This window comes from Numida meleagris, chromosome 12 (genome assembly GCF_002078875.1).
Source record: "Numida meleagris isolate 19003 breed g44 Domestic line chromosome 12, NumMel1.0, whole genome shotgun sequence".
Taxonomy (NCBI): Eukaryota; Metazoa; Chordata; class Aves; order Galliformes; family Numididae; genus Numida; species Numida meleagris.
Window position 1 is genome coordinate 5,175,485 of NC_034420.1, and position 19,785 is coordinate 5,195,269.

The 19,785-nt window shown below is 37.1% G+C and overlaps 2 long non-coding RNA genes across 2 annotated transcripts in view; one reads left to right on the forward strand and one right to left on the reverse strand.

The window, feature by feature from the left end:
• LOC110405247 overlaps window positions 1-19,785 on the reverse strand; it is a 1,207,595-nt gene that overhangs the window by 361,675 nt on the left and 826,135 nt on the right. The window lies entirely within an intron of this gene.
• LOC110405252 lies at window positions 7,160-12,565 on the forward strand. The gene is made up of 3 exons (XR_002442771.1): window positions 7,160-7,212; window positions 12,067-12,181; window positions 12,306-12,565. It is a non-coding gene; the product is annotated as an uncharacterized LOC110405252 (long non-coding RNA).

Below are 19,785 nucleotides of genomic sequence, written 5' to 3' on the forward strand. Positions count from 1 at the left end.
AGAGGAAGGGGCGGATGTTGGGAGTGATGACATTTGTCTTCACAATAAACCCTTACACAGACTGAGCCTTGCCGTCCTGGCAGGAGCTGAACACCTGTCTCTGATGGGAAGCAGCGAATGAATTCCTTGTTCAGTTTTGCTTGAGCACATGGCTTTTGCTTACCTTGTAAGCTGTCTTTATCTCAACCCATGAGTTCCCCTGATTTTACCTTTCTGATTCCCAACCCCATCCCACCTTGGGAAAGTGAGCGAGCCACCTGCACACAGGTTACATCACAGCAACACACAGTGCATCACCTCAAATTCCTGGTGGTAAGCAGCAATGCATTGCCTTTATGGGAGACATAAAATGTAGGAACAGAGAGGAGAATCCTAAACATATCTAAGTCCTGAAATTAATAGCATTTTAGAAATGCCAAAAATATGCTAATAGCCTTTAGATTTCCTTATTGAAGTCCACTCCACCCTTGTCCTTAACGTGTAATGCTGTAAAGCAATCGAAAGCACAGCAGAAGCAGCATAGTAGCAGACTACTAGGCTGCAGCAAGTAAGGATATGCTCAAATGCAACAGCTGTGGACAAAGAAACAAAGGAAAGAACCTGCTTACCCTTGGAAGGCCTCAGGTTTGCAAGGAACTCGAGCAAGATACCCTTACCTCCGCTGCCAACCCTTCAATGAGGTCTTGGAAGGGGTGGATCCTGACTCCACCCCTTCTGGTCACTCAGGTGCTCCCTGGGTTGGCCCTGCCTTCCCACCAGGTGCTCAATCACTGGTTCAAGCCATGACTTAGCATTTCCACTACAACACGTAAACAGAAACCAATAAAGTATATCCAAATAGTTTTAACCTGTGATAATCCTACTAGTTGTGAACTGAAATTACTTTACTTCTACTGCTGTCATTCAAATCCCTGCTTTCCTTCTAGAAAATAAGGAGCATTTAACTCTTCAAGAGGGGCACAGCAGAAATGGCTAGTGGTTGCGTTAAGTGCAATATTATTAATGTATCTGGTCCAACTATAAACAAAGTTAATATTCCACCAGATTTTAGGCAGTATGTATTTTACCACACGTATAGTGTTCCCTATAACCAATCACTGCAGTGCCATTCAACACTTCAATTTATCCGTAGATTAGGAAGACCTACTATCTTCATCATGATTCCAGACTTTCCATGAGACATTTATTGCGTTGTTCATTTCCTAAAATAAATCTCTGTATTGAAAGGTATCACTTCATTCAATGGATCCTGTTTGAAAGTTCGATTTGTTTTAAAGTGTGCTATTATATGCATAACTTTTTACTAGCTCTACTCATAAGCACCAGCTGTAACGTTGGACACAGTCAAAGAAATAAGTGAAAATGCTTTGCACTGAAAATGCATTACTGAAAAACCTCTGAGAAGTTTAGAGACAGTGATACGCCCTGAAATGCACAGACTGTCCCCTGTGACATCTTCCCCACACCAAGGTGATTTTTTGGGTAGTGCCATTCACCGGCCATTGAGCTGGATCAAAACCAAAGACATGGTGTTAAGACATTAAAGCCAAACTGGTTCGTTCATGTCAAAGCAATGACTGCTGAATTCCTTCCAGCTAATTCATTAATTCATTACCAGCTAATCAGGGTAATGCCCCCATTTCTTCTGTTGTTTTTTTTGTTTGTTTGTTTTGTTTGCCTGTTTGCTATCAGCATTTTATCAGAGTTGAAGGTGATTTGACCAAGCAAGCTTGCAAATCCATATCTTCTGATCGAGGAGTGAAAAACGAATCATCCCACAGTCAAGTAAATATTTATGTTCTGACTATTTCAGCTGGTTTTTATAGGGTTGCACTGTACAGACTTTGGTGGAATAGAGTGATTAGAGTTATTAACATCATCCTTCTTATTGTATTACAGTAAATAATTCAGCAATGTTTTGGGTTTTGAGTTCATAGACCTCAGCTTAATTAATTCTGTGACAAATAGTTTCCTTTTAAAGTGTATTCAACCTTTTTTGATGATACAGATGAAGAGGCAGCAGCAGCAATATTTAAAGTACTAGAACTACAACAAACTGAATAAAAACATTACAGTACATTTATAAGATGTATAATACATTAGTCTACCTAAATACTTTCTCTACTGTTTGGAAATGTTCAGATTTCAGATCCTATTCGAAGCACCTATTTAAAAAATTTTTCCACCAAAAGCCATTTGGATTTCATTTTCTCAAGCCTCATTTTGATTATAGGTAAGATTTTTTTCCCCATAGCAACAGAATTCAAACAGCAATGCAGAAAGATGAAGATCAGTACAGGAACAGTAGAGGAGAGACATGGACCAGTTGGAGCATGTCCAGAGAAGGGCCACAAAAACAATCCAGGTTCTCTATGCAGATCTGAGCAGATGATTGGATTTAAGAAATTAAAATCAATTTTTAGACTTAGTTTTACATACAATAAAAATTTTACAGATGCTGAAGGAGCTGTTGTGACACAGAAGCCTGTCATCAATCTCTACCAATAAACTATTTATTTGCATGATTATGTATGAACAAAAAATGAGAAGTCCCAAGAGTTCAAAACCATACCATAACAGTCAAATTATTTCCAGAAGAGCTAGTCACTGCTATCATTTATGTTACTGATAATTATACTCGACTAACATATCAGAGAAATGAACAATGCACATGTGTTTCCCTCACAAAGGAAGACAGTGAGTTAAGAAGTGAATATGCAGATTGGGATGGCTGAATATGTACACTTGAAGGATGAGTATACTGACAACAATAATCCATCAGGCATATGCTTTCATTGTTTGCTACTAAAGAGTGAGTATTCGAATAAACCATGTAGAATAAGCTTTCAAAATATTAAAATGTTAATCCAAGCACTTTGTATCCCTTCTAGCTCATCCTCTTTCACAACATCACCCATTTGAATGGAGGCCCTCTTCTTTTGTGTCTTCTGACCAGATTTATGTTTTGTTCCTCGGGACTCGCAGCTAGGGAGAACAGCCAGCGGATGCTTTAGCTGTGACCATGAGATACCTGCAGAGTGAATCTAACACCAGAAAGTTTTCTCATACAAGGAAAGATCAATGAAAATTAGCTATGATACTCAATTATCAAAAAGGAAGTTGTGAGAGGAAGAGAGAACTCCTTTTGAGGTCTCAGGCTCAAAGACCTTCCCAAAGACCTCGTGGAGCTGTGACAAGCTACTTGCACACTAATACTATTTTTACTATTATAAAAGGATCGTGTTTGAGAAGATTCCTAAGAAGATGTAGAGCAAAGAAGAAAAGCCTTTTTCATGATAGAAGGATCACCTGGTTATTGTCATAGAGATATGGCAATAAACGTAATCACGATCTTGCTGTCAACTTCAGCAAATGTGCTATATGTATTAGAGGCTCCCGGTGGCAGAAACAAACACATCTCAGCAATAGGAAGAAAACATCAGAAATCACATTTTGAGCATCTGAATACATGATTGTGGGCAGCACAACATTTTAATAATTCACATGTTTTAAACATTCTCTGATGCCTTGTCCAGACCACACTAATCACAAGGACATCAACGTTATCACTTTCTTCCACTCCCCCACCAAGAGACGTTACAGAGAGACAAATGGGAGAATCAGAAAGAGGGAAGAACACGCTCTACCCTTTCCAAAGCATATTTATTCTGCCCTACCATATGTTTCATTAACTCTCAAGGGTACAGTTTATCTGCTTTTGTACTTAAAAGTAGATGCAGTGCCTCTATACTCTATGAACATGTATTGAAATATTGCCACTCTTACTACCAACAGGATACATCATAGATTCCCAATGTCCAGATTCTGCTGTTAAATATTACCAAAATTAAAATGTTCTAATATGAGGTTCTAAAAATTCCAGTTTGAAGTCCTACATTAGTTTAATATCTCACACTCTCGGTAAGTCTGTTCATTGTCTGTGGAGGATACGGATTATCAGCTTCTTTTGAAGGAGCGTAATATAAATGTCTAGGAAAAATAGTCTTCCCTTAGATAGCATGATTCCATTTCAGCGAGTTACCATTTGTACTGGTATCGTTGATCACAGGAAGATTTGGGGCCACTTTTGTGACAGAAATGCCTTCATGATAGTACATTCAACCAATTCCTCTGCTTAATATAATATTATGAGATAACAGCCTCAGTATCGAGCGACTTTTGATACAGTTCCTAATTGTGGAAAACATAGCTGCACTCTGCATACTCTTGTAACAGCAATCCACACACAAAATAATTGAATGTATTTAGAATGTCATGTGAGCTTAATGTGCAGTTGTTGAACTACAATATTCAGGTTATTATAGCATTCCTAATAGAATCAAACTCCATTTTGTATACATTAAAAAAAAGAAAAAAGAGGCAAAATACTTTAGTAAGGTAAACTTCTTTAGCATGAACTTCCAGGAGCAGGAAAGCATGAAATACTTGTAACACTTCCGTAAGCTGTCAATTAATGCAAGAAAGATGTATAGTCAAAACTCAGTGCAGCATTTCTTTCTGTACCATTATCTGTTAATGTTACACTTAACAATCTTATGAGTAATATCAATGTAATTACTGGGTTGCTCTGAAATGGAAAAAGAAACTTAAATTTCCTAAGTGTAAGGTAGAATTTCAATAAAGCATTGTGACTGCATCCCTGCACTAAAGTAATTGTAGTTGAAGCTATGATGGCTTTAATGCAGAAAGATTTCTAGAAAAAAATAATGTCTTTCATTTGACAAACTGATTTCCCTAGGAAAAAAAAACATGGACATACTTATGCACAAAAATCATTCTCCAGATCCATAAGGGAAGTAAAATATGTTAGAGAAACTACATACTGATAAGGAACAAACAATATAAGTACTCAGCTAGAAAAGCGAGAGAAAGGGTGGTGGACACTTTTGGAGTCAAGAGGGATGACGATGCCAATATTCAGTCCCTCAGGGCTATAACTGCAATTTTTATATCAGCAAGTACTTTGTAAGATTAAGGTTACGCTCCCTACAATTAGGTGCAACCATGATGCTTGTGAGTTATCATAAGATGGAGCTAACAACATCAGCTGGTTACAGAAAGAGTATTATAGATTGTGACTTCGGTCTTCAGCAGCTTGTAGCTTAATAGAAAATGTGTTCTCTACTGAAACTAAGGACTCAGTGCGTACTCTTAGAGGGAGAAAATTCATCAGTAGTAAAGAGATTGTACAACAGTCCCTCCATCAAATGAGTGTCAAGAACAAGTAGTGCATGGGGTTTTGAAAAGATCATTGCACAGGCAGATAAAGTTCCCTTTTTTACAGATCACCAGAAGCAGGCCTAGGCACCTAGGCAGCTAAGACTGCTCTTACCTGAAAGCACTATCAAAGTCGCTTTCCATTTTCTATTATGTATTTCATTCAATATGCAAAATGATTACATTTATTTCAACTAAAATCAATCAAACCCAAAAAGTAGCAACTATTTGTTATCAAAGCATTTTGAGAATCAAAATATAAAAAATATAAAAATATAAAAGTAAATATTATATATATATTATACATATTATAATGATATATTAGAAAAATATGTTAAAATATATTAAAATGCATATTGTTATATTATATATAACTATAAAAATAAAAATTAAAAATAAATATATAATTACAAAAATATAAAAATAAATACAAGTACATATAAATACAAAAATATTTAAAAAGTACTTCTAGAATCAGCAGGACTGCTTAGTGAAATATACAACCACAGCACCAACAAGATCACAATAAAGAACGAACAAAGCAGCTCTGTAATTAAACAGCTTACATTCACCTAGCCTAAGGCCTACCAATCTCTTCCTGGTGCAATCCTGTCTGCTGGCAAGTACAGGCTTTCAGGACTTCAGTGGGATTCAGCCCTGTTAGACATGGTCTCTACAACTGTATTTACCTAGCCACCTAAACCAATTTTAATGCTCCACTGAAGTAATGCGCGTACCAAATATTATAATAACATCTCTGGCTGCGCATTTAAAGACTGAAACACTCTCATGTCAATAGCTTTCTGGACTAAACAATAAAATAAACGGGGAGAAAGATCCTTCCTGGTTTCCCATGAAATATTTAAGCAGAATTCATATCAGTTCAGAAGGTCAGCAGGGGACCAGGTGCGTAGCACATTCTCACAGCCAGGCTCCTCTACCATCTGCCAAGAGCAGCTCATTTTTAGTGCTGGAACGCACTGACAGGATGAGGTTAGCTAGGGCAGTCAATAAGACATAGTCAAAGCTTTGTATTCACACACATCCAAGTAACGCTAATAACCTGTGTGAACAGGAGAGCTTTCACGGCACTCTTCAGAACAGAATGGTTTAACAACCATGGGAGAAGGACAACGAATCCCTGTTCCCCAGCTGCAGTCATACAGCCACATGAAATTCAAAATCAATTGCAGCATAATGAGGAGAAAAGTTTGGAGAGGTAGATGTATATACATATATTTTAAGGATTGTGTTTCCTGGTAGATTTCATCTTACAATCAAACCAAAAATAAACTAAAAATCTGCCTTGAGCCCTGGAAGTAGAGCAGCAAGTCATCAACTACTGTATTGCAAAGGTGCAGCCACAGCTCTGCAGTGAAACCAGGACAATGGAGGAGGAGGAGAAGACAATTTCAGCAGTCCCTACAACAGGAAGCAAACAGAATTTTTGTTACTTGTGCCACACCATCATTTTCTAAATACCATCAGTGACAATGTGTAAACCAGTCTCTTCCAGTTCCCACAAACTCAGGGGCTCTCCACAGTCTCTCTACAGCTGAACACAGCGGATTATTTCCTGAAATATGCCTGGGCACAAAATGCCGGTGGTGTCTTGTGTTGCAGCCAGAAACTTCTGTAAGTGACTTTTCTAGTCACTTGAGTGTTGTAATGAGAATAGAAAGGTTGTAAAGTTGTGAAGGTTAGTGGGATTGCTGGTTATTATCAGACATGCAACCTGGTAATCAATGACTGACAGGATCTCTGAAGGGGAATGCATAACACAAGCAAGAACCTACCCCTCAAATTGAAACTTGATGACCGGTAAAAGACTTGTTAAGATTCACATCAGAATTGAGAATGTCGCTGCAACTGCTTCCATGACAACAAAGTATAATGTCATAATGCATATTATGATTTCATGCCAGGATGAAGCCTGTGTATTCAGGCAGCCTGAAGAGATCACTTTTGGAAGTGGTATACTGCTAGTTCTTAAAAATGAGGATTTTCTTTAATACAGAGGTGGAAAACTTGGACTATTAGGTCCATCTTATTCCCATCTCAAGCAAGATTGATCCATCCAGTAACAGTCACAACACTATAACTGGCAACATAAGTTGCTTTTGCGAGTTGCATCAGTCAAGGATTAAAATGTTGTAGTTTTTCTTGGAAGGAAACCCAAAAAGTTCCAAATCCAAACAGTATAATAATCTTAAAAATATCTTGGCTGTCTCTTCATGTCATGGCAGTGTGTAAGGCTGATGAATTTATGATGCTTCTGTCTCACCTTTTTTTTTATTTCTATCTTCTTTGCGTAGCATATCCTGTTATCTGTGTTCTGGAGCTACTATTCCACTGTTTTTGTGTTGTACTATTAGTATTATTTTATATCATGCACCCATGTGGTTTGTATATTAATACATAGAATATATGGAATATATTCTATGTATCCTGCTATCCAGGATATATTCCATATATTCTATGTATTAATATACAAAGACATCAGTTAATTTTCTTTGACTTCACCTAGTTTTCTAGCTTGGACAGTCAGAGTTTCTGTAGCAAATAAACTGCTCGAATATATAGCTCTTTTAGATCAATATCACACATATGCATTATTTGTATCCTAGAAAGCCCACATTAAACACTGATCCTTGAGAATGGTTTCTCAGGTAACCACATTCTCAGATAACCTGCACAGATGGCAATAAATCTCATCTCCTGCAAGCTGATGCAGAGTGAGGGAGAGACTGATAATCTGCACTGAGTCAGTTAAAGCACTTCAGCAATGATCCGTACGTTCTATGCAAATACATACAGCACCATATCAACACAGAACCTAGTGGAAATGCAGTCAGGCTGCTGGTTAATGACTTGGAAAGTTACATCTACCTTTCACATTCCTGTAAGTGTAACCGGAGGGCAGGATACTCAGTGGTCTGCCTAAATGCCATCCTTGTGGCCGGCTTTCAGCAACAATCTCAGCTGCATGAGTGGGTGGTTAGCATAAGCTTGTAACGACTGCTAATGCTGGTACCCAAGCACAGCAAGGACAGCCGTAAGAACTTTTCTCTACTTGAAGTGAATTTAGTATTCCCCTCTGCATCTCCGCTTGTTAATGAAATCTTACAACAGTAAACACACAATAAATAATGAGCAAAAATATTTTAAGGATTTCCCCATCTTTGCCCAGAACCACGTCCCCCCTCCCCCTCCTTCTGAGTATGCCTCACCCTGGAGAAGAGCAAGGTGCTCGTAAGGATGAACACCCAAAGGATCACGATGGGACAGTGATAAAATCACTGCCGTTTTATTTTAAATGGCTTTCTAATGTCAGGAACATTAGGAATTCTTTATGAAAGAAACATACAAAGCCTTAAATCTTCTATTTTTCATATTTAGTTTGAAGATTTCACTTCAATCAGCTTTCTCTGCTTCCTTTTTAGTACTATCTGTGGCTGAGTGGCTAAGACTGCCAGAGAATACATAACAGTAGTTAAGCAGTAATTTTCCCCTAGGAGAAAATTACTTTTTGCATAGAATAAAAAGGAATTAAATTATTTGAGGCTCAAGAAATAAATTTTTCTCAACACAATGAATCTATTTCTTTAATTTATTATTTTTAGTGCAGAGAAAGGCATTTTTTTTTTCCAAATTATGTGTGTAATATAATAAAGACTGCATGCATAATTTTTAACCTTTCTGAAATAACTATGTAAAAATTATAAAAGCAGTCACAAGAACAATGTTCATGATATGCATGGCCTAATTACACGCTGAGAACATTTGTTCTGATTTTTTTTACAATCTGAAATGCACCTTTTTTGTTTTCAGAAGCCATGGAAATAGCACGGCACACTTTTCAGAATAATGCAGCTGTCATAATAAGAATATGCAAATCATTATTATTTAAGATGAACTTTATCTTTTTCTCAAAGAGTTTTATGAAATGTGACTCATATAGAAAGAAGTCTCATTAGAATATGGGAAATATTATTCCCTCTTTTAATATATGAGTCTCAAAATAATGCTACTGGATGAGACAACAATTACCTTACTTCTATCTAGAAGTCGCTTGTTTCTTCTAAGTCCTATACTTAGCTACAACTGCTTTCATATTTGCCAAAGGAAAATGTTAAAATATTAATAATCCAGTAACCTATTCCATGGCAGTGAGTCACTGATTTGAACTTTCAGTCAGGCGTACACAAAGAACTCAACTTCAATATAAGCACAGAAATGAAAGTAGATATATTATAAAAGTTGTAATATCAGGTCTTCGTGTTTCCTACTACAGTAAGATAGGTGTTAGCACCAGTAATCACAGAGATGTTTGCAGCACAGGAAAGCTCACATGAGTAAATACGTACACTTGAATTTTGTTGCACCCTATTTGTGGAAGAAGTTAACAACTCAGAAAAACCTTACCTTAAGCATGGAAGAGCACCGGTCCCAGTTTAGAGCTTTTTTGGTATTCATATGCATGAGTTTAGTTTCAAATAACTGAAGAAATACTTGGAAATGTGATTACTAAAAATCTTTTGAAGCTCATTACATGAAAGTTGCTCATGTAAACTATGTAGGTCACTCTGAAAGTAATGCCTCCTATTTATTTCCATGGAAACTGCAACTGATACAAAGAGTGCAATAACATTATTTGATAGAGCAAATTCTTAGCTGCAAAACACTGTTTCTCAACACAGTTACCACCATTAGCTATGCATTTTCATCAGTAGTGAACAAGAACCTGCATGCCATGCTCATAAAAGTTTGCACCAGTAGAGATGTCCCGCTGTCACTGTCACCACTGCTGAAACACACCACCCACCGCCTCAGTGTGCTCACATCCACTGTTTGGTCTCCATAAATGTTCAGCAAGCGTCAGTGAATGTCCATGGGTGCCATTTTTTTTCCACATGGAAGAATTCACAGAATCACAGAATCCTTAGAGTAGGAAGGGACCTTTAAAGGCCATCTAGTCTAACTCCTCTGCAATGAACAGGGACATCCACAGCTCCATCAGGCTGCTCAGAGCCTGGTCCAGCCTCACCTTGAAAGTCTCCAGGAACGGGGCACCCACCACATCTCTGGGCAACCTGTGCCAATGCCTCAATTCAATCTCACACCTTTGCTCCATACACACTTCCATGTCAGACGTCATCCTGTCAGGCTGCCCCTCCGCTGCCCTGTGTCACACAGCAACAAAATGTAACGGGATATTGGTGGGAATGTTCAACCTCTGCCATCCCACCAACATCTGCCTCTGACATCATGGGCCAACATTTTAAAATAAGAAGCATTACTTTCAGAGCACCCCTCACATTAGGACAGGCATCTCAGTGGTGAACCTGCCCATATTACAAGAAATCTACCAAACCCACTTCCCCTGCTAGATTGAGAACTCTCTAAAAGGTCATGCATAATCATAATTTATTCCTGATTGCAGATGAAGTTTCACACTACACAAAGGTCCTCACATAACATCCACAAGATAGCTCAGCTTACATGGGGGTTTAAAAAAAGATAAAAGCAACCTTTTTTGTATTTGACAAGAATGCCACGCTCTGGCCCTCATTTTCATTTGTACTAAGGCATCTTTTTATTACACAAGGAATATGAATGTATCTCATATCTGGGTTCATTGTTAAGCCTGCCAAAGAGAAAGAAAACCTGAGAAAAATAAAAATAAAATCAATTCCTTCTAGTTTACATTAGGTATCATACCTAAAGAGATGATAGTTCTTGTAAATGTATAAGGAATTGCTAGGTGCTAGGTTACTACTTAGCTCCTGGATAATTAAGAAAAATAGATTTAAGAGTGAAGAAAGGTGAAAAACACATGAATTTAAATGTATCAAGATTCAGTGTGACATTTTCATTTGCAAAGATGTCATAGAAAGCACCAACTGAAACAATAAGGACTTACAAAGACACAGGAAGCAGTTCAACAATCCAACAAGTATTTGAAAAATGAAAGGATGCTTGTTCTAGAAAGTTCTTAAGAATATTAACAAAAATACAGCAGAAGAGCTATAATCCATGGAACAGTTGTAATGCAATTTGCATTACTCGAGGTTTCACATTTTCACGCTAGAGGGTGCTATCAATTTGCACACAGCGATGTAATTACCCTGGTTTACAAATAGGGCAAAATATGGAGAAGGCAACCAAACCTCCTTACTGGAAAAATGGTACTTGGCAATGTATGCTCCATGAAAGCCGTACGTAACAGAAAATATATCAGCCTGATTGACTCATTGATTAAAAAGAACATACAATAAATGTGCATAAGTGGTTTTAAATTGACCTTCCTTATTAATATTTTACTTTTTTATGCAGAGCATCCAGGTCTCCTATTTTTTACTCATAACTGATTTTGAAATGAATGTAGACATTTTATACAATGAAACCTATGAAATAAAATACGATTTGTACCATAAAGCAGATTTAAAAGTATTAAATTTGAGGCTATTATGCCCCCAGATCAACAAACGTGTATCTTTGCATATTTGTAAATATGAGCTCATAAAGACTTGGTAGTGAAAAAAATTATTAAAGTAACAGGGATTTATTGCCTGGATGCTAACTCTAAGCTCCAGAGAAAAAAAAAAAATTGAAACTTACTACAGAAGAACACAAAATCTGAGTAAAATACTAGAATAAAGTACCAGGAGATACTCAATCCAAAGCAAACTGTAAACCTGCTTTGGTGTTTTTCAAAACATTGTATTTTCACATCACATTAACTTTTTTTTTTTCCCTACAAATACAAGAATGTTCATATAAAGCAAATACTCCAGAAAACTATCAAAAATATTTTTTGACTTACAGGTTTGAGTGGGAACGGGTGCAGAGCCATCTTGTATGGACAGCCAGCCTTGCTGATGTACTTCAGCCCTGTTCCTGTTTAGAATCATTCAGAGTGCGAAATGCAGAAGACAGGCAGGTAGCAAGTGACAAGTATGGAATACTGAAAGCAGTAATTGGATTGAATTTAATTTTGAAATTGATTGAAATTCATTTACATATGAAATATGTTTTGCAATTTATTTGGTTTGGATTCTTCGCAGAATTTAGGTTTCATCTTGTGCAGCTGAGGCTGGTGCTTAGCTCTGGGAAAGGTGAGAGCGTGCCCAGGTCGTGCCCTGTTGCGCCTGCTCCCTGCCCACGCTTCCATAGCCAAGAAGAGCAGCTCTGCTGGTCAACATCTTGCAACAGCTGAAATTGCCTCAGAGGTGGGAAAGGCTCAACTGAAAAAACTCACAATGTTTCCTGACGGGTAAAATTCTTCTGTAGTTACCAGATAGTTCAATTATTGAAATACATAAGAATTCACGTAAATGGGAGGGAATGACTAATCATGTTCTGCTCGTCTTACTGCCATGGCTTTCCCTGTGGTAAATTGTAATCTAACCCAAAACAGTAAATAAACACATGGGGCTTTGGGTGGGAAGGACACACTTCCATTGGAGCCAAGGGCATTCCATTCGTGCTTTTGTACCGTGCTGTGTTCTCTGTGTATTTAATCATAGGTTTACATCAGCACTGTGAAAAGGTCACACTATGGCATAACTTGAAAAGAAGTTTTATTACCTTTTCTGAAGCAAGTGTAACCCAGGCTAAACCAGTTAATGCCTGCCTTTAAAATTCTACAATTCCATTCACTTGTTCTCAAATTAATAAGTAATTTAGCTGATGATTTCCTGCAGCTAATCTTACAGACGTAATTCTGCTTCAGTCTTCATCCTTCAAAGAAGAATTTAAACCTCTCTAATGCAATTCAGAGGTTCAGACTCACTTTCACACATGCCTCTATCTTTTCTGCTTCAAGTCCACATCCTGCATTTAAATGTACGATACAAAGAACTAATATTTTCTTGTATAATTCAAATCGTAAGACTGAAGATTTGGAAAAGAAAAAGTACTGCTATTTCACTGTTTTCTTAGGCAATAGCAGCTATCAAAGTAGAAGGTTCTTTGCATCATATCTCTTGCCATTTTACTGTGGGCAGTTTCATTTCCACAAAATTTCTTTTGTGCTTATCTGACATGGAAAAAATACACAAATGGTAGATTGTACATATCTCGATAGAGAGTAACCTTAATACAAGATTTCTTAAACTGAGAATTACTTTTCTCTAAGCACAGGAAATCTTAAATGTTATTAAAAGCATTACTGTAACACCTGACATGAACTTGTATAGAATTAAGCCCACTTCACCAAGATTCATTCCAGTTAAGTGCTACATCTTCTAACTTGCACAAGTTCAATATCAATGCATTGGAATATCTCTCACAATAAAGCCAAAGAAGAAAGACAGAATAAACATACATATCTGCAATAATTATAGTAAGAAATTGATCTTGGCAGACAGGATGACTTTTTCCAGAGGTGAACTGTCCCTTGCTAGCTGCCAACATATGGAATTTCATTCAGAACTTATTCGTAGAATTGGGAGAAATAGAATTTTTACAGTAACTTTAAAGTAGTAAAAGGAAACTGGTGTTATGTCGAACACATGAAAATGTCAAAGGCAGCCAGGAAAAATCGTGCAGCATCCTGTGAGCGATCCATACAACTACAACTCAAAGGAGAACATTATTTCTGCTTTTTATTAGTTCAGGTCAAGTTTTCATTACCTGAATGTGATAGGCCCAAGATCAAAGCAACACTTATGTACTCAGATGTTATAAAAAGTGTCTAAATATCACTAATTCTATAATCCTTCACCAGAGCTTTGAATCAAGAGCTTCAAGTTTTGCAATGAAATCAATGGAACTAAAGATATTTATCTCCAAAATTTCACTTCAGTTTCACTGATGAAGGGACTTACTTGCCAGTGAACTGTGTTCTTAAAGAAAGAAACTAAAAAATCTCAAATTAAAAAACTTTACAATAGAAAGACCGGTGAAGAAATCCTTGAAATAAAGTACTCTGCTGCGTATGATCGTTCTTAGTGCTGCTGTCTCTGCTAAGGCTCATCCTTGCTGCTGCACTGCACCGGCCCTGCAGTGGCTGGAACCACATTGCAAATTTTATCATATCCAACAACCCAGGAGTATGGATCATGCAGCAAAAGCGGAGTTTAAGCAAACTACAACATATTAGCTTACCACATCTCTCTTGAAACGCTCCAGCAATAACTAAACCTTTCCTCCATTAATGCTCTGAGCCTAGATTTCAGTATGCAATACTGAGAAACAGGGATTTTTATGCTGGGCTACAATACAGCTGGGAGACCATGCCGATGCTGGGGCATAAGGGGAATCAGGAAAAGAAAGTGAAATATCCTCTTCGCTCCCAACGACTTTAGTAGTACCTTCTATTAACTCATTCACATTTCATTTTATCATGCAAACAGTTTCCAGACTGAGTAGTTACTTTGACATCTGCAAAATGCAATGTGTGAACACTTTAAAAAGTCATTTCTGGCCACCTAATCCACTTTCCCTAATCTGTTTAGAGTTCTGGTATGGCAAGAATTTGATCAATTCGCTGTGACCTAAGAGGAACATGATTCTGTGTACTAAGTCTCTGCACTTGCACAAGACAAAATGATGAGAGTAGATGGCACTGGGAAGGAGATAAGCCTGAAAATAAGTGTAGTCAAAATTTTCAGTGGAATAGTTTTTCCTCAGAAGTAGTATTCTTGAAAAGATAATTTTAGGAATATAGTGATGCCAAGAAAAACTACCAACACACACTCACAGAAAATCACTTCTGTATATTAAATTAGTATATTATTTTAAAATATAGAATAGACTATCTATATAGCAATAGTGTACATATGGCATATGTTGTATCAAGCATTAGAAAGCAGACATCCAATTGAACTGTTTTAATATTTTCAAATTTCAAATATTATGGTATTTTTCAGACAACCCAGAAAATATGTCCTTTAATCCTAATATGGAATACTTTAGTGACTAACAGAGAATTGTTAGCGTTTTAATATGTATGCTTAAACATATTTTGTTTTTTAGCTTGCATGTAAATAACCCAAACTGACATGCATATTTTCTCTTCCAATGTATACACTTTCCATTTGAGTTAAAACTCCAGAGCAAAGACTCATGCATTGCACAGCTGAGCTGTAAGTAGTCGCTGTAGCACAATGGACCACCACAAACTTGATCACAACATGAACACGAGCTTGTTGATCATTCCCTATTCTACAACGATGCTCCGTCAATCAAAGGAAGATGCAATGGCAGAATCTTTTGTAAGGCTTTTATATTATATAACTAACACATTTAAGACATGCTTCTTAAACCTATGGCTATGGACAGTGCTCTAAGTGCGTGATCACCTTCCCTCCCTTTTCCCATATTTTTCCCCACACGGAAGCCAGCTGCTTGAACACTATTTTCTTATGATAAGAATAGTAGAGATAATTATAAGGATGATGGCCAAATAAGATCCAAATTGCCTTTAAGGCAGTATTTTACCATATTTATTAAAAGGAGTGGCAAGTAACAGCTGCAAGCAGACACTCCTGTTTCAAACACGACTGCAAGTAAAACAATTGTTTTTTCTTCTTCAGTCATCCCACCTCCCCAAGAAAAAATCTGCTGTTTATTAGCTATATTTTTAGGAAAAAAAAAATCAACTCAGGCATGGATTAATTGAAAGTTCTGAATAAAAAATACGATCACCTATTGGCTGAACTATGTTTTTAACCATGGCATATCACAACTTCACAAATAATCTGAAAAATCTATTTTAAAGTCACAGCAGTTGGTGTCACTTCACAAGAACAGAGCCTGTAATTCACTATGCAGAGTTGTGTGTGAGGTACTTCATCTGGCACATACTCAAACCCATGAATGGGTAAAGCACATCCAATTAATGCTGAATTTTCTTTGAACTTCAAACTGTCAGTAGACCAGAAGTGTCTTACTCCAATTACTGCAGTGGATAGAACTGAAGGACTTTCCTCTTTATACTGTTCTACTGAAGACAGCAGCTTTACACTTCCACAGGAGTCAGTTTCACAGTGCTTGAAGACTAGGAGCATTCTTCCCAATCTGTAACTCAGCCCCTTGCTACTGCAGATGAATGCACCTTATAAACATTTTCATAAACATGTTACGCTCTATCTTAAGTGTTATCTGCTATGCCAGTAACTGAGGTTGCTAACAGCTTATAGTTAGGATTTGCTGACTTCCACTAGAAATTTTAATGGGGCACTTCTAACATCATTGTGAGAACAATATCCTTCAACCCAACTAGTTCATCACACACACTGATCATGCTAAAACTAAGTCTGACTGGGCTGGACTTTCTCTCTCCTCAGGAGGCATGCAAGCATTTTTTTGCAATCCATGTGCCTATTACACAGACAACCTACTTCAAAGGTCTGTTTTGGTAGCAAATGAAGCAGTGAGCAAATGGTCTATCTGGTCCAAGATTTTATATATATCTCCAGCCGAAGGATATATTTATCTCTAACTGAAAAGTTACTGATTTTGCTTACAGTTCAAAATGGTGTTGATAGTGATTGTGTCAGCTGACACAGTGCTTCAGTACAGTAGTTGGGTACTCCTTATCCCCACTGGTACTCAAAAAATGCTACTGAAATTAATATGACTGTTTTTAAATATCTTATTTAGCAATGTAAGAATGCATAGTACTTTACAAAGGGACAAGAGTTTTCTCCTCCCATGATGATATTGGAGTCTACAGTTTGAGCATGTACATAAATGCAAGCAAAGATAACAGGTAAGTAATGCTAGAAATTAAATAGTGTGTATTATGCATTTTCATCCTCTTCAGACTTTTGTAATGCAACAGCCCTGAAAAACCAGTGCCACTATCTCTGAAGCTGGAAAAGCTATATCAAAACCAACGTTGCTAGTATGTGAATCTATATTAGCATGATTGCTTCCATAAGCTCTCAAGTAGACTGAAGTTACTTCGGATGAATAGCAAATATGCCAGAAAACATGGCTTTGGTCATCTTGAAAGTCTTTACAAACATGACATAAAGATGCTACAAATCTTGCCTGAAAAAAGAGGGCTAGATTTCTCTTAATAACCTCCTGTGGCAGGTTCTCCCAGCTTTCCAGTAGCGCAGGGTGTTAGAGCATCCATACAGGATGCTACTCTTCTGTTATTTCCTGCAGCTGACGCAAGGGAAATTACTTCAGTAAGAATGAGTCAAGTCCCAGCTGTTTTTCCTCGACTTGGCACTGGTATGTGAATGACAACATGTTCCCTTCCTGAAAGAATCTTTTCAGAGTAAGGCCTATTGTGTGTTAGGTCTCTATCAATATCTAGCTAGAGTAGCTCCACTTTCTAATAAAACACATGCATAACATTGAGAGAGCAAGCAGTATCGATCCTGACAGGACACTCACTGGGAGGTGAGACCTCCTAGGTCCTCAACCTGGTTTCTGAGAATGTTTATTTACTCAAAGAAACATCAACAAGAAATTGAGGGCTTTCCTAAGCCAGTATGTGTTAATGTCCTGACTACTGATAGAAGAGAGAGAACTCAAATTCCATCAGGCAAAGGATGGAGATGATTCTAATTCTTCAACAAAATAGGTGAGTGCACGTATTGCTGGGAAACGGGATAGGAAGGTACTACTTCCTTCTAAATTTTTGTCCAAAAATGAAACAAAAAAGTCATCAAGCTATTTTCCTTTTCTTAGAAGGGGGAAAAAATAAGTCACTAAATGTAGAAAATAACACTGGTTTTGAGTCAGAACACATTTGTAGATTTCATTTTGGTAAGAAAGCAATAGGAAATGTGAATTTGTTATGCAATATTTTGGTTTGGTTCTAAAAGTATAACATCAGCTATTTGATCAGTCTACTATCGCTCATCAGTTCAGTTAAGAGACAGAGACAGAAGCAAAAGAGTGAGTAAACAAAATATGAATTTCATTTTTGGGTTTAACATGGTTTTGAGGCAAGGCTTGCAGTGTAGTATGGGTAAAATGCTGGAGAAAGTTCAAAAAAATTGTGCCAAGAATTACATGATAAAGAATGGAAGAAAGCTATGTTGTATCTACTGGATGACCAATGTGGGAGGACACAAATAAATTTTGGAGCAAGAGGTAGAAAACAGAAGTCAAGGCAAGAAAATGTAAATAAACAACATGTCCAGGAAAAATATTGAGAAGTACATATTGGCAGAGACAGAGGAGCAAAGAAAAGTCAAGCAGCACTGGGAAGGGAGAAGAAGAGGATGATGTGTATGAAAATAACAATGCAGGCAAAAGTTAAGGCAGGATTATTCCTAGCAAGCATCCAGTTCTTCAAACCCAATGCTATTTTCTGAGAAACCATATCAGAAAGTATTCATCATTTGACAGGGAAGAAACTGCCAGGAGTAATGAACAGAAAAATAAAAAACCAGACAGAGAAGCAGTGAAAGACAGATGAGTTGGAAAATGGGCAAGTAAAAACAGCAAAATCAGTCACAACTGCCTGGAAAAGCACCCCAGCCAATAATTGGTGGCTCCTAGTTCCCTGCTAAACATTCACATCGGGTGAGTAGTGGGAGGGAGAAAACCTGCTGAGTGTCCTGTTGTGCAGACGAGGTACTTCAATGACAAGCACTTCGTTTTACAATATTATTTTTGTACACTTTTAAAACTGAAGCATTTATAGAAATTTTATCTGTACTATTTCTAATTCATAACTGAACGCATTTGTTCTGAAACAAAAAGCATTAGCTGATGGACATGGGTTGAGATTAAATATCACAGCAATATTTGAAACATAAATAGGTTCTTTAACTGACACCACTGTGGTAACACTACAGTTTTATTTCTCACTATCTTTGATATACATCTTTCACTATCCAATAACAGCTCTTTGACCAGAATTGTGGTGTGTTTACCAACCTTGAAAAACACAAATCCTTGTCCTTCTACATCAATAAGACAACTGAAAGAGCCAAATACTTGATTTCCTTTTTCTATTTTTAATATATAATAGTGATTTTATTCTGAGTAGCTACGATACACAGCTCTTTGCATTATGCGTTATTTTTTAGAAAGATTTTTAAGATGTATGATATCTTCTTACCTTTAATTTTCAGTCTTCTTTCGGGGCTAATCTGTGGATAAGCGTTTACAAGCCCCCTACTATGAAAGTCAAATCAAGTGCCCTTATGAATATGCATGAACAAAACAACTAATATAGACATTTTCTATGGTTACTTACTGTGCTGGGTGGCCCTAGAAGCCATTCCAAATGGTTTTGATTTTGTGATTGAGATTCTTAATGGTAGTAATTATCTGTTGCAGCCATGCAGTACCAAACATGACGGGTGTTAGAGATGCTTAAAATAAATAAATAAATAAAAGCCCTGAAGATGCTAATGCTCACATTTTAGTTCCTACAGGGCAATTAGCCCCTGCTAATGATGTTTATATTTATATGCAAATGTATAAAAAAGAATCTTAACAGATACTTCATACTTATGCTCCTGGGATAGCTGAGTTTCCCATCTGTCTGTAGAAAATATCTTCCATTAGCTGTATGTGTTGCTGATTTGGCAACAAGAACTATTTAATCTCAAGTAATTTCTTTTT